Here is a 14,087-nt window from a genome sequence, read left to right as displayed (position 1 = left end):
AGGATTTACTTCTATCCCAGATAAGTCAGTGGGATCAGGGTTCTACTTAAAAGAGAAATGTTGCTTCTTGAGCTGTTTTTTATTAACCTGCATGGAATAGTGAGTAATAAAGGATCTGCTGTGGGAGAAAAAAAGAGGCAAGTAAAAAAGAAAGAATATGTGTGTGTCTATGCTGCACATAAGGTAGGAAGCACTCTAGGTATAGTAATGGACTTCTTTAGCTGTGGAGCTCCTTCTTTTCATACCTGCACAGCTTCCAGTAGTCAACTACCTGCATTGGGCGTCTCAGCAACGTAGTGCTATGTGCAGCACAGACATACCCTCCGTCTTGTAGCTGAAGAAGCAGTCTGTGACACAGGATGTGACTCGTGAGTGAGTTTCTGTCCTGGCTTCTCTCTTTCCTCACGCTGAATGACTTGGAGGACAAAGCCTGCTAGTATTTATTTATACATGACCACAATTTCTTTATCATTTTAAATATAAATTTGAAAAGCATGTCTCAATTGTCAGTAAATGTCTCTTTCCAGCAGAGATTGCATTTTCCTGGCTGGCTTCTAATCTACTTTACTGCAGAAATAGTCACACTGCTGGGTTCAGTTGGATTCACTTCACAATGTATGTTGCACTATCACCCAGAAGTATCTTGTACAAAGGAAACTGCAGGCCAGAAATGCCAGCCCAAAGCTGCATTGCCAAAATCAGAAAGATTAAGACATCTACCAGCTAAGTGGTGCTAAGAACTCCAGGGCCAGTCATCCAGTATCCAATCACAGTCACTTCAAAAAAGCTGGACAACAATTAACAATACAAATAAAACAAGAAACCATACAGTGTTCCTTCAGGACTTTATGAATCAAGTGGACTGGTCAAAGAAAAGAATAGAAGGCGGCCAGGCAAAGGTAAAATGCAGTAAGTGTTCAGTGTAATGTTCAGGCATGCTGCTTTCTGCACAGGCCGCAAGCAAATGTACTGTACTACTTGGCAGTTTGTATAACAAAAAGAATATTGTATCCAACCATAATGGGCAAGACTGTGTGTGTTGCTATTCAGTTGTCACTGAAGGAAAAGGCAAGGTGTGGATATTCACCTGAAACTTCCTCATACTGTGACTGATACATAAGTAATGAGGTTTGGGATAAAGAACGTAGGTTATATTGCAAGCACACCTTCTTAACTTTCTTCTGTGGTACACTGCCTATATACTGTGTCCACAAGAGAGTTTCCATGACTGCCTAGCATGATCCTCACTGCAAAGTGCTGCAAAGTCACTTAGAATAAGTGTTAATTGAAAAGGAATGCTCTTCGTTTGGTACTGGCTACTTCAACACCCCCCCCCCCAGTCGGCATGGCTGTGCTGCGACAAAATAGACTAGTGAGGGAGTATATCTGGCTCCCTACCCGAACCCCTGTATGTGCTGCCTTTCCAGTGTGTAAAGGTTGTTGCTAGGTTAGCTTTGTCACATGCCCAAAATAGATGTATTCCATATATATGTCTGTTTAATGTTGGAATGGTACTTGGCTAAAAATGAACCTAAATGATAAGGAATCACGATCCAGATTTGAATTTCTCCGCCTGACCTTGGCATGAGATTCAACCACTGGGACTAAAGTTTCCCTTCAGTTGTGACAGACTTCACCTCCAGCCTTTCTCCAGGGTCCCTATTCTGCCTGTTAGAACTCTGATGAAATCTGATCATGAATAATCTGAATGGTCTTGGTCAATTTTTGTCTTTTGAAGAAGTTTCCTTTCTGGATCCTACAAATGTTATCAACCCTCATAGTATGAACTTCTTCTTGCTGAATGTCCATTTGCATATGTGTGGGTGACATGTGCTTCCTTCAAGGCAAGTTGGTTGGTCCTCATGCAAACCCAGACAGATAGCCTTTTTTCCCCTCTTCTTGGTGTTTTTTTTCCTTTGATTTCTGTCTTGGTGGTGGTGCCTGTAACAAGGTTTAGTTGTGTATGTGGAGTAGCCAACATAGCTGCAGAGTACCAGCATATACTAAATTAGCATATATGGTTCTTAAACGCGAAAGGTCTTTATATCACTAACAAAATCAATGCCTAGTTGCTCTAGCTATAATAGCTTAGAAATAGCAAATTAAAACTTGAAATTCGTTATATCTTCAGAATGATCATTCACTGTGCCATTCACTTAATTTCTGTTACTTTATGTTCTTGTAATTAATTATATATCATCATAAATTAGTGCTGAAGAACTTGTGATATCTCCTAACAGTTGTTGAATTGCTGATTATTGTGTAATCTGTGGAGCTGTTGGCTATTTTAGCTCATTGGACAGAAACTGGATAAATTATATAGTTAGGGCAACATGAAGTCAATTTTAGATACTAACTGCATCTCAGGTATGAACTGATGCAGTTTTTGACTTTAGTGTAGAATTCATCTAGCAAGTGCATCTGTGCTTGGCATGAACTAGTAAGCTAATACAGTTTAAAAATCATCCTAGATGAAGGTAGTGAGTTATCATTTGGTATGTGACTGACACTAAAAATTTAAAATGCAAGATATCTATTGGATTATAAGTAGGCGAGATGACCAAATTATGCAAAGCAATAATTTTGTCAGTGGCTTTCTGTTTTGAGCAGGTATTTGTACTTTCAAGTTCTCAGTCTTATACAAAGTTAAGAACGACCTTTAAATAATACATGAATGTTATGCTTGTTCTTATGCTTCCACCCAGGAACCATGGTAACTAGCTGATTTGAAGGGAGATGCTTTAGAAGAGAGCAGTGGTGCCAGCTTGAGCTGTCTTACTTTGTAAGTTATTTGTGAAGAAGTCCAGGGCTTCCAGAGCTAGATGAATAATGTCACAGTAAAGCATATCAAAATATCACATACCTACAATATCTAGGCTTCCCTAGACATTCCCTTCCATAATGCCCTTCTTCTATTCACAGGTATAATTTTTGCTATGCTTTTCTTTCTAGTACCTAAAGAAGAAGTGGTTTTGTATCACTTGTCCTTTCATGAGTACAGCTATAGTCTGTTTTTTCATACTGGTTTTGTGTCATCTTTTCCAAGGTTAAATAAGGTCTCCCTGGACATATGTATATATTTCCATCCTTCTTTTAAACCCACTGCTTTTGCCTGGCTTTGCATTACCATTTTGGTCTTTCAGCCCCCAATTGTTCCTCTTCTTTAGTTGTTTGTCCTGGCTGTGCAAACTTCTTCAGGACTTGTTGGTTCACATGCACTATAGCTCAATGTAAGTGGCATTGCAGCGTGATTAACAGTGGCAATAAGCAGATTCATCCCTGGCCTTTTATTAAGAGCTACTGGGTTTTATCAGGCTCAAGCATGTATCATTTCTGGCAAAGCATTTGTGACAAGTTGTTTTCACCAGGCTGATTGGCAAGTGGTGAGTGAGGTATCTTATTTAAATCTTACCAGTGGAGTATTTGGGATGTTTTATTTTGTCCTGCTATACGTTTTGAAAAGCCTGGCTGTGTCTTGGTATTATGCAGAATCCCGTACATATATGTTTGATAGATTCAAAGAAATAGCTAAAGATCAGGATGGATGAGGCATAAAGAAAGGAAATGTATGTAAATACTGGCTATTCCATTTTGGGCCAGGTTTGATACAGTTAAAGGAAACTTTTCTGTTCTCAGTAATAGAGCTCTTTGCAGGGGGAAGCCTTCTCTCGCTCTGCCTCGCTCGCGCTGTCTCGCTGTCCCACTCGCTCTGTCTCTCTCCCTCCCTCTCCCACCCCCTCTCTCTGTCCCTCTCCCTCTCTCTGTCCCTCTCCCTCTCTCTGTCCCTGTCCGTGTCCCTGTCTTATCTTCTCAAAGGTGAGTGATCTGGCTAGGTATCACTGTTAAGCTCTGGACAGCAGAACCTTTTTATGAAGCCACATATGAGGAAATAGGACTGCAGTTTCTTGGAAGTCTTTGAGAAGAGTCTGTTTTCAGTCTTGTCAAAACTGTGATCTCTCACTGAGCACATTTATTACAAGTATATTGATGACATTCCTACAGAGGCTCTTCAGGTCATCTGCTATACTCCAGGGTCTGCTGAAAGGGGGTCACTCTTCCAGACTTCAGCAGGAAAACAGGAGACGGAGTATGCCCTGCGGTACTAGTGACTAATGTACTGTTGCCACGGACAACATATGAACCTCTGTTTGAATGGAGTTAGATAATAAAGGGATTAAAACATCAGTGACAAGCACATGTTAGCAGTGCAGTTACGAGTATTGCAGCATGCTTGATACCAACATAAGGAGGTTAGGAAAAGAGAGTTTTTATAGACAAGATTGGAAGTACTGTAGTCTCATCTGTCTAGCAGGAAGCTGCATATTTAGTATGTTTAAGATGAGATGGAGGATGGGCACACTGTTAGCCAGTCAGCCTTTATTCACCAGCGCCATCCTGAACGCAAAGAAATTATTTACACCCACTGAGAACTCCATGCAGTCAGCCACTTCCCACCCCAGCTGAGCACATCCACGCTTCCCTTTGACACCAGTTCTTTGAACAGGTGCTGAGTACACTAGAGCAATACTGCCTGGGAGCTGTGCGAATGTAGGCCACCAGCTATTGCTTGTGTTTTAATGCAGCTTTAATTGTTTTTTTATTGTTTGCTTCTCTCAAAGCACTTTGACAATATCAAATCAATTTTTCTTATATTGGTAGTAGTTTAAATGGAGTTGACCTTGTATCGGCAAGAGAAGAATTTTTCTTTAAACCCCATAATGGTACAGCATTTTCCTGTCCTGATGTGTTTGCATGGATGTTGCAGGATTTGAAAGTAGCAGAAGCCATGTAAGTTCACTTCCAGAATGGGAATTTGCCAGGTGGCAAAAAGTGTACAGGATTTTCTGGCACTGAACAAAAGTAGGACTGGGTCAGGATAGCCTCAGGACCCATTAATAAATAGCTATATAGAGTCTATATCTGTGCAGAGGGCAGTGGCTGAAGCACCAACTATTATTCTAGCTACTGGACCAGCATACACAATGATACAGAATATTTGAGGTTGGAAGGGACCTCTACAGATCATCTAGTCCAACTCCCCTGCTTAAAGCAGGGTAAGCTAGAGCAGTTACTCAGAACCATATCCGGTGGGATTTTGAATATCTCCAAGAGGATGGAGACTCCACAGCCTCTCTGGGCAACCTGTTCCAGTATCTGACCACCCTCACAGTAGAAAATATCTTCCTTATGTTTATTTAGAATTTCCTGTATTTCAATTTGTGCCCTTTGCCTCTTGTCCTGGTTTCCAGGATTATTTGCTCCATCACCTTCCCAGACATCAGGGTGAGGCTGACCAGCCTGTAGTTCCTCAGATTCTCCTTGCACTTCCTGAAGATAGGAGTGACATTTGCTTTTTCCAGGCCTCAGGAACCTCCCTCGGTTGCCCTGACCTTTCAAAGATAACGGAGAGTGGCCTCGCAGTGACATTGGCCAGCTCCATCAACACTTGTGGATGCATCCCATCAGGTCTCATGGACTTGTGTATGTCCAGTTTAACTGTTCCTTTACCTGATCCTCTTCTACTGAGGCCAAGTCTTTCTTGCTCCAGACTTTCTCACTGGTCTCAGGGGCTTGGATTCCTGAAGGCAGAAGCATAGCCTCCAACAATGCTGCTATGCTGTCTGGAAGATTAGTATGCCCATAAGTTACTACAGCACCTATCTGAGCAGCTTGTGCTGAGGACTGGGACTTGTCTTTCCAGCTGCTTTAATTCAGCCTTGACAGAGAGATAGACAGCTCTGTATGCATGGCAGCAGATGGAAAAAGAGGGGAAAAATGTGATCTTTGCAAAGTAGTACTAATATCACAAAATGGTTTGACAAAAAGCAAATGCAAGCAAATCTGGGATCAAATGGCTTTTCAGAGCCTCTGCACACTTGTACAATACATAATGTGGACATGACTTTTTTTCTCTCTCAGATTCTTGTAGAGCACAGTTGAAATGTACTTTCATATCTTTTAGAGGAGGAAATATTAATGGTGGAAAAGTCCTTCAAAACTCAGTTTAAAAAACAGCATGCAAATTTCTACTGGATCACAGGGAGGAGGGCTGCACCACATTAGGCTGTGTGACCAAAGATGAGGTCATTAGAGACGCTTCACTACTGACAGATGCTTGTCTAACACATTCTTAAAAACACCTAACACTGGAGATTTCACACCCTCCCCATACAATCTCCATCAGGATTTCAGAATCCTTATGATTAGACAGCTTTTTCCTAATGCCTAACCTAGAAAGCTTAATCCCTTCACTTCTCCTTCACTGCTGTTTTAAACCATTATTTTGATGCTCTGGGTTATAACATAAGGGAAAATACTCTAAAAAAAAGCAGTCCTGCTAGGGAAGATTCTGTTTGGGTGCCTCAAACTGCAAAACAATGATAGTGTCTGCCATTTGCTATTTGCTGCTATTTTGAGTTATTAACTGTTTCTTTGCTGCTGACCTCTCTAGATGCTACCAGGCCAAAGACACTTCCAGCTCAGTTTTGTGACTTGTTTTCTTTTGAACAACCTTTGACAAGAACTCAAAGATCACAATTGCTCTGTCATGATTCCTAGAGCTTGTGGTGGTAGCGGACAATAGTTTACTGACCCCAGCAAGGATATTGTCACTTATGGTGGTATTTTATTTTGTGACCTACCTCCAAAAGTCATCACTAAAAGGCCATAGCAGTGTCCCAGTCATCTCCTAGCTTGTGAAAGTCATAATACTGAATAGTGCTATGCACTACCTGTATGTTCCCCACACTTTACCACTGTGAAAGCTGTATAAAGGCTCAGTACTGTTAGTACAGAAATAACAAAGACGGTAAAATGTTTGTTTCATACCTGGAGGGGAGGCCTGAGATTGACCTAGAAGACTCAGCAGATACAGAGGGGCTCAACTCATCTAAGTCCATAGAGTCTCAGTGATGCCGGAAGGGACGTGCTAGTTTGCAACAGCTGAATATTGGGTCACTAGTTGGCTATAGAAAATGGGCCTGAATGGAAGAGGAACCAGTCACTCTTCGTTTGCGCTTCACCTTCTGAAAGATTAGAGGATGAGACTGTCTTTTTGACCACTTGCTGTGCAGGTAAGAGCTGTGGAGCTCTTACACAGATTCTGCTACAGGCTCTGTCACTTCACAGAGATATTCAATGTGGGCCTCTCTGAAAGCTCTAGTGGGCCTGATTCATTCCAAAGACAGCCTCCAGGCTGTGAGTTCCCCCTGACAGAAATCTGCCCAAGTGGGCACTCTGAGCTCTGCCATTGAGACAAAGCATGTGTCACAGTGTCTGAGGGAACATTAGCTTACGGTATGACAAGTATTTGAACCAAATTGACTGCTTTGGTGCTGCCCTACATCACACCCGTGTGCTGCCATTATTTATTAATGTTCTTTTCAGACCAGTGGGATGCTGTGACACGGCTCAGATGCAGCAGCACAGCTGGCATGCGCTACCTGGGATGCTGAGGACCCTGGCAAGCAGCTGGAGGATTAGATTGGTGTGATCCTGGGCATCCCCTGTATTTGCCTTCCCACTGGAGCAACCCTGAATGCAGCATTTTCTGCAGAAATATGCAGAAGCAGCTGATGTCGAAGGCTAGCAATTGAGTTTTATCCTAATGAAAAGAAGTGGAGAACGAATGCTTCTTAGTGGTTAGTCTCTGTTTCTAAGTGGAAGGGCAATAATATTAATACGTAAGCCAAACCTAAATTCAGCCTGAATGATAATTCTTCCTACTAGAACAGTAATGTGACATTCTGTAGCTCAGGAGATGGCTGTAAATTCTTCCATAATATATTTTTCATCACAGTCATCTCTCATAAGAAGAAAGGACCAGCTTCTCATAGATCAGTGAGAATTATTGCATGCATAAAAAAGCCATTCATTTTAAATTTGAACCTCTCCCTCTATTTAACTAACTCCTGAATTTACAGTCTCAATTTAGTCTCTTTTGCTACAAAATCTTCCCAGAACTCAACTCTCTTTAATTATATTTCACTGAATGAATTTCTTCTTTCTGTCTCCCTTCTAATTTTTTAAATATATGGTGATGAAGCCACAAATATTTCAGAGGAGTATCCTCTCCTCCATGTATACAAGAACATGCTAACTGGCCTGTTGCCTTTTATCCTGTTCCTTGCACACATCCTAGTTTAGGTGATGTGCTGCTATTTGAAGCTGGTTTATTGACTGGTTAGAATTCATTGAACAGTCACTGGTGCATCTGAGTGTCTCAGCCTTCTTTCCATCAACATTACATTGTATTTGTCAGTGGGGCATTTCATCTGCCATTTTGCTGCCTATTCTCCTTGGGCGTAATCCAAAGTACTCAATTCATTAATCCAAAGTACTCAATTCATGCATCCGCTTTGTTTTGAAGAATTTGGAGGCTTAGATGTTGCCTCTGTCTGCTTTTGTATTTGCAAATGGCCACGTGAAGTACACAGAACTTGAAGAATAAACCTCTTATAAATGCTCTTTTTTAATAATATTTGGTTTTCTTGTAATGCTGCTCAGGGGTTACCTGAGCACAGTCTCTACCAACCTTGGAGCATGAGTGTTTGATGATCAGGCAAATCAGGTCCTCTGTGCTTTGACTCCCCACCTGTAAGAATTACTAGTTCCCACAACTGTGTAGTAAGGATTAATCTGCAGTGGTGTTGAGATGCTTATGCATTTCATTTAAGCATTGTTACATAGTGATAGTGGCTGTCCGTTTGGGACTGGTAAAGCTGTGAACTGGATGGAGTCTGTGGAAATCCTGCCATCCAGTACAATGTTATCTGTGTAATGTTACATTCGAGGAGGATGTGCAAAATTACTTGCTCTGCACACTTTTAAAATAATTATTAAGATTTATTTTTTACATTGGGGATGATTACTTACACGTCTGCCTGCAATAATGGATATTTTCCATGTGTTTTTCCTTAGTTTCAGGAGGAAAGCTAGTAAAGGGGAGCAGTAGTCTTATTTTAAGGATAATCTTTAGTTACTTTGTGAAGAAGCCTGTCTGTACAGACATAGCAACAGATCCTCAGTACATAGTGTTCTGCTTTGCTGCAAACCAAAAAGGTATATCTTAAAAAGGCATAGAAACAACATCAAGAACATGGACTTTTTTTTTTAAGCTGGGCAAGATGTATTTTCCATTTCAGTGGAAATCTGTTTTACAGTATAGACACTAATACAGAGTGGGGGTGTATATGAAGGAAAGAAGTACAGAGGCTTCAAATACATTTTAATTTATCTTTTTTATTTTTTAAGCACTCAAGGTCCTGTTTTTGAAGGGTAAGATTTCCATCTGTTTAAAGGGCCATTGAGAGGGGGAATTTTTAGATGAAACTATGTTAATTTAAAAGAAAAAGAATATTTTATTTTGGTTTTAGACAACCCTTATTTTATTTATTAATTTGAGTATAGTTTAAAGATATTACATACAGATTAAAATGCATCTTTTCAGTATCATGTTTCATTTAAAACATTTCACTGAATAACCAAAATATGGTTTGAAATTTTGATGCAAAAAATCCTTTTTTGATACAAGCTGTTCTATTAATTGAATTTGATCCAAATTTATGAATTTGGAAGCTCCATATTTTAGTGTATTTACTTAAAAAACAAAACAACCCCCAAACAAACTATGATAACTAAACAAAACAATGTCTTTCATCTTGGGCATTTGTTACTAACATTTGGGGAGATCTAGAAATGTGTACACCCATGAGTCCAAAAAGTCTCCAAACGTGTAGGCCATTCTACCTGTAGAAAGTAAGATTCATCCAAATTTTGTTTAGATTAGCAGATTACAGTCATTTTTTTCTTTTATAAATCACAGACCATAGAATATAATCCAGTATCTCTGGATCAATCAGAAGACTTGTATTGTGGCTGAAGTATTTCCCCCTGAAATATTTTTTAAATTTGAAAATATTTTTAAAGTTTCATAAGAAAAAGACTTGACTTTATCATTTGAATGTGTGTATAGTTATATGTTTCATTATTAATATATATAGACATACACATATTTATATAGTATGGAGTAAAATTGTCATGATTAGGCACAAATTGCTGAGCAGGTTGCAGAACACAGAAAAACAAGTTAGCAACAGAAAAGTGGGAAATACACAACCAGAGAAGTCCAGCATGACTGTGTGCATACTTTATTCTGGCTTTTAATGTCCAAAATGAACTTGCTGTCTTGTTACCGTTCTGACTATCAGTGAAAGTAGCACACTTCAGATACTTCCAGCCCTTCAAACTGCCATCTGCCAAGACATAATCATAAGCTCACTGACAAGTGTTTGTCAGAAATCACTTCATGCTAATTGATCTCCTATCTGACACACTTTAGTAGCTTATCTTTAAGACCTGAGAACTATCATTACTACACATTAGTCAAGATAACGACACAGCTGTCCTTTGGAAAAAAAGAACCTGAAGCACTTGAACGATCACAAAATTATAGGAGAATCATTTTTAAACAGCCATGTTCAAAATCTTAACTGAAACGAAAGGAAGCATTGATCAAAAAAACATACCCCATCACCAACAGCTGCATTCTTTTGCATCATTAGGAAATTTAGTTTTGTTTTGTTTACAGTGAATGAAGAGGTGCAATGATCATACTAAGTCACTAGTGCAAGCAATTTTCCTTCTTTTCAAGCATGCCTTCTTCCTGACATAATTACAGCTAATGATTTGTTGTGTTCTGCATCTGCAGTAATCATGATTTCATCCTTATTTTTAATCACTGCATCTTTGCTATTCTTTCAGAGATGTGGTCAGCAGCTCCAGGAGGGCAGAATGTTAAGGGGCCAGTGTTGGCAATGATGCCTATTCTTACTAATGTCCATGAAAATTTTGACAGGAATAATAAGTAACAGGGCAAAGTACAGCATTCGCTGTGTTACACAACGTTAAATGCCTGGTAAGTAAACCTCATAGTGTTAGTCATAAAGCTAAAGCCTGTTTACAGTTTCCATTTTTGCCCAAAGTCTCTTCTTATTCCCATCAACACTCAGTTTGATTTCTAACATCTGTTGGAAAATCTGCCTGCCTATTGTTTGTCTCCAAAGGAAGGAAGCAGTTTGTTTTGGGTTGTATTGCTATTGTATCTTTGCAGTCAGTTGAGGAACACACTGTAATGCTATGGCCTATTCCCCTGGGGCTCTTGAGGAGGACTTTGAAACATCTGCAAAAGGGACTGCTCCTTGACTCTTTTTAGGCCTTCCTCCTGGGAGCTGAGAATTTGGAGAAGGGGCCTAGCCAATGCTAAAGGAGCATGCTCAATAGCACTTCCGTTGTACATGACTCTTAGTCTTGTAATCTGCATAGACTTGAATTTGCCATCATTATGTAGCTTCCTTTAGAAAGTCAATATCTAGATTGAAAGTTTTCTGAGATAAAAGCATGGCAGAGAGGCAGGTGCAATATATGTGAAATAATGAAAGCCCTGAATGCAAAATCCACCTGAGTTTGACCAGTTGGACATGATTCTATTCCTGCTGAAACACTTTGCCTGCTAAAAATGATGGGGCCTGTTCAGTGGATCTTGGAAACATGTGGAAGGGTGAGTGTGAACAGAACTGCAGTATCTTCTTGGATGAGCAGAAAGGCTGAAGTGTGTTTTACCAGCTCACTGCTAAGAGGAGTAAAGGTGCAGTTTACAAGGTCTGGCAACTGAAACTAGCACTTCTGAAAATTAAGGATTTAGCAATACCAGGCATGTTTGTGATTAAGAGTAAGTCAGTGCTTAGCAGTCAAAGTAGTAAGAATCTTGGAAGCAGTTTAGGTGAATTGCAGGAAGGGAAGGGTCTATAAACAGGAAAATCCAAATAAGCAAAGCTGTTGCTGGGATTTTAAGAAATAAGGTGTCTGTTAGACCAATTCTAAGGCCATGGAGTACCTTCTTCCTGAAGAAGACAGTGTTGAGGAGATTCTGAAAACTACTCAAATCATATTGCTGGAGAAAACACTTAAGCATCCTCTGTTATTAAACAGAAAAACAGTGATACAAACAGGTGATTTCCAACTGTAATTTCTCTGACTTCTGGAAGTCAGATATATTGATCTCAGTGATATGTCTACATCTTTGATGTATGTAGACATTTGGATGAAGAGAAAACTCCTATGTGAAGCTCCAAAATGGTTCATCAAAAATAACTGACTATGTCCTTTTGAGGGAATTAAACTATACAGGTTTGCAAGAGTTTAATTGTGTTTCTGGTTAAATTCAATTTATTTAGGCTTATGAAGGCTTAAGTTTATGCAGCTACTAAAGGAAGTCTAAAGACTGATGAAATACCTGTCAAAGAACATCAGTTATATCTAATAACCTAATTAACAGCACTCTACAGTTATATGGCACCATTCATCCCCAGACTTAAAAGTGGTTTGCAAATGAATTAATTAAACATATACAGTAAATAAATGCTATTATCCTCATTTTTATAGGTGGGCAAATGGAGGCCTGGAGACACTAAAGTGATTGCCATTGTGACAAAGTAAATTTGTGTCAAGACCAGGAAAAGCACACAGTATTTTTTATTGTGTTAGGTACCAGTCTCTTTTTAGATCTTTTTTTTGTCTTTTCTGCACTTACATTATTTCTTTCCTGTCACTATCACATCTCTGCTGGCTTGTCTCACCACTTATTCCACACATACTGACTGCTGATAACACATTTTTAGATTTGCAGGCCTTATATTAACTAACAATTTTTCCATTACATGTAATAAAATAATTGGATCTTTTGATCCTTTTTGTATATAAGGGTGCCTCATAATATGAGAGTTACCTCTGAATCCACAGAAGATGAACCTCTAGTATCAAGGTATTTATCTTCCAGCAGCAAAACAGAATCAAGATATTGTTTCTTTGGACAGGACCACCAGGTAAAATACTCTATTTTTCTTCAGGTTTTTAATTGTGGAATCAAATTTCCAGTTGGCATGAACAGACATTGCTTCAGTGAAATCAGCGGTACATATTGAAGTTCTGGTCCAGAGTATCCAAGTAAGTTTGTTATCCTACATATATTTCTGTGGGAAGATGTTTTTTCTTCATAAGCCCACATATAAGAGGAAGGGCCATCCTGATCCTATGAACTGCATCCTCTCATCTTTCATAACTGACAGCCATCAGACTCGTGTTTTGGAGAGCTGAAGCAATAGCTCAGCGTAATTTTCCAAAGCAATAATTTTCCACTGCACATCAGTCCTGCTCCCCAGGGAGTCACAGGATGACTTGCATATGCCAGCTTCAGCAGCCCTGCTGGCTTGCTTTTTCTCTTAGCCAGGCGTAGGGATTACCACCAGCCTTTCAGCCAACATGATCTCATTGGTGTCTACATGGCATCTGTAGGGGAGTCGTACTTGGACTGCTTCTGCTTCTTTTTGGCCATTATGCTAGTCCTCATGGCACTGTGTACAGTCCGAATGCAGTTCTGCTAGTATGTCTTACAGTGGTGGCCCATGTGAATATAATGAATGTGTGTTACCTGCCACAGAATCTCAATGCTGTGGATTTCTAGCAAAGAAATTCTGTGAATAACTGTGTCGCTTCACTGTTTAAATATGGGGAATAGTGTTTCAAATATAATACCATGTTCAAGACAGGATGTGTTATGTAGGGACAAACTCCCAATTATTAATTACTTAAAGCTTATCAACTTACAGACACTTCTTTTATACATTCTGCTTTGAAGGCTGACCTTTCTGAGAAATAATTTTTTTGAGGAGATTTAAATGTTTTAATGTTATTTTGCAATTGATTATGATAGATCAAAACTACATGAGTATAGCTAAGTGTGCATGCCCAGTGTAATGGTTAAATTATGACAGCATACTGTAGCAAAGTCTTGGGGGCTGAGACATGCTGTTTTCTTCTGGGGTTATGACGGGCGTTGATTTTCAGTGGACCTACGGCAGCACAAACTGTAATTACACAAAGTGTAATAGAGGGATGAATAGAGCTTTGGGTTTACTCTGAATGTGTAAACTGCTACAGACATTGTGCTGCCATTGCAAAAGTAATTAATATTTTGAAAGTAAATATGAAGAAACTCCAGCCTGGCAGTTGTTCAATAATGTTGTTAGAAA

The sequence above is a fragment of the Apteryx mantelli genome, chromosome 10 (genome assembly GCF_036417845.1).
Source record: "Apteryx mantelli isolate bAptMan1 chromosome 10, bAptMan1.hap1, whole genome shotgun sequence".
Classification (NCBI taxonomy): Eukaryota; Metazoa; Chordata; class Aves; order Apterygiformes; family Apterygidae; genus Apteryx; species Apteryx mantelli.
Note: the sequence above shows the minus strand (reverse complement) of the source record.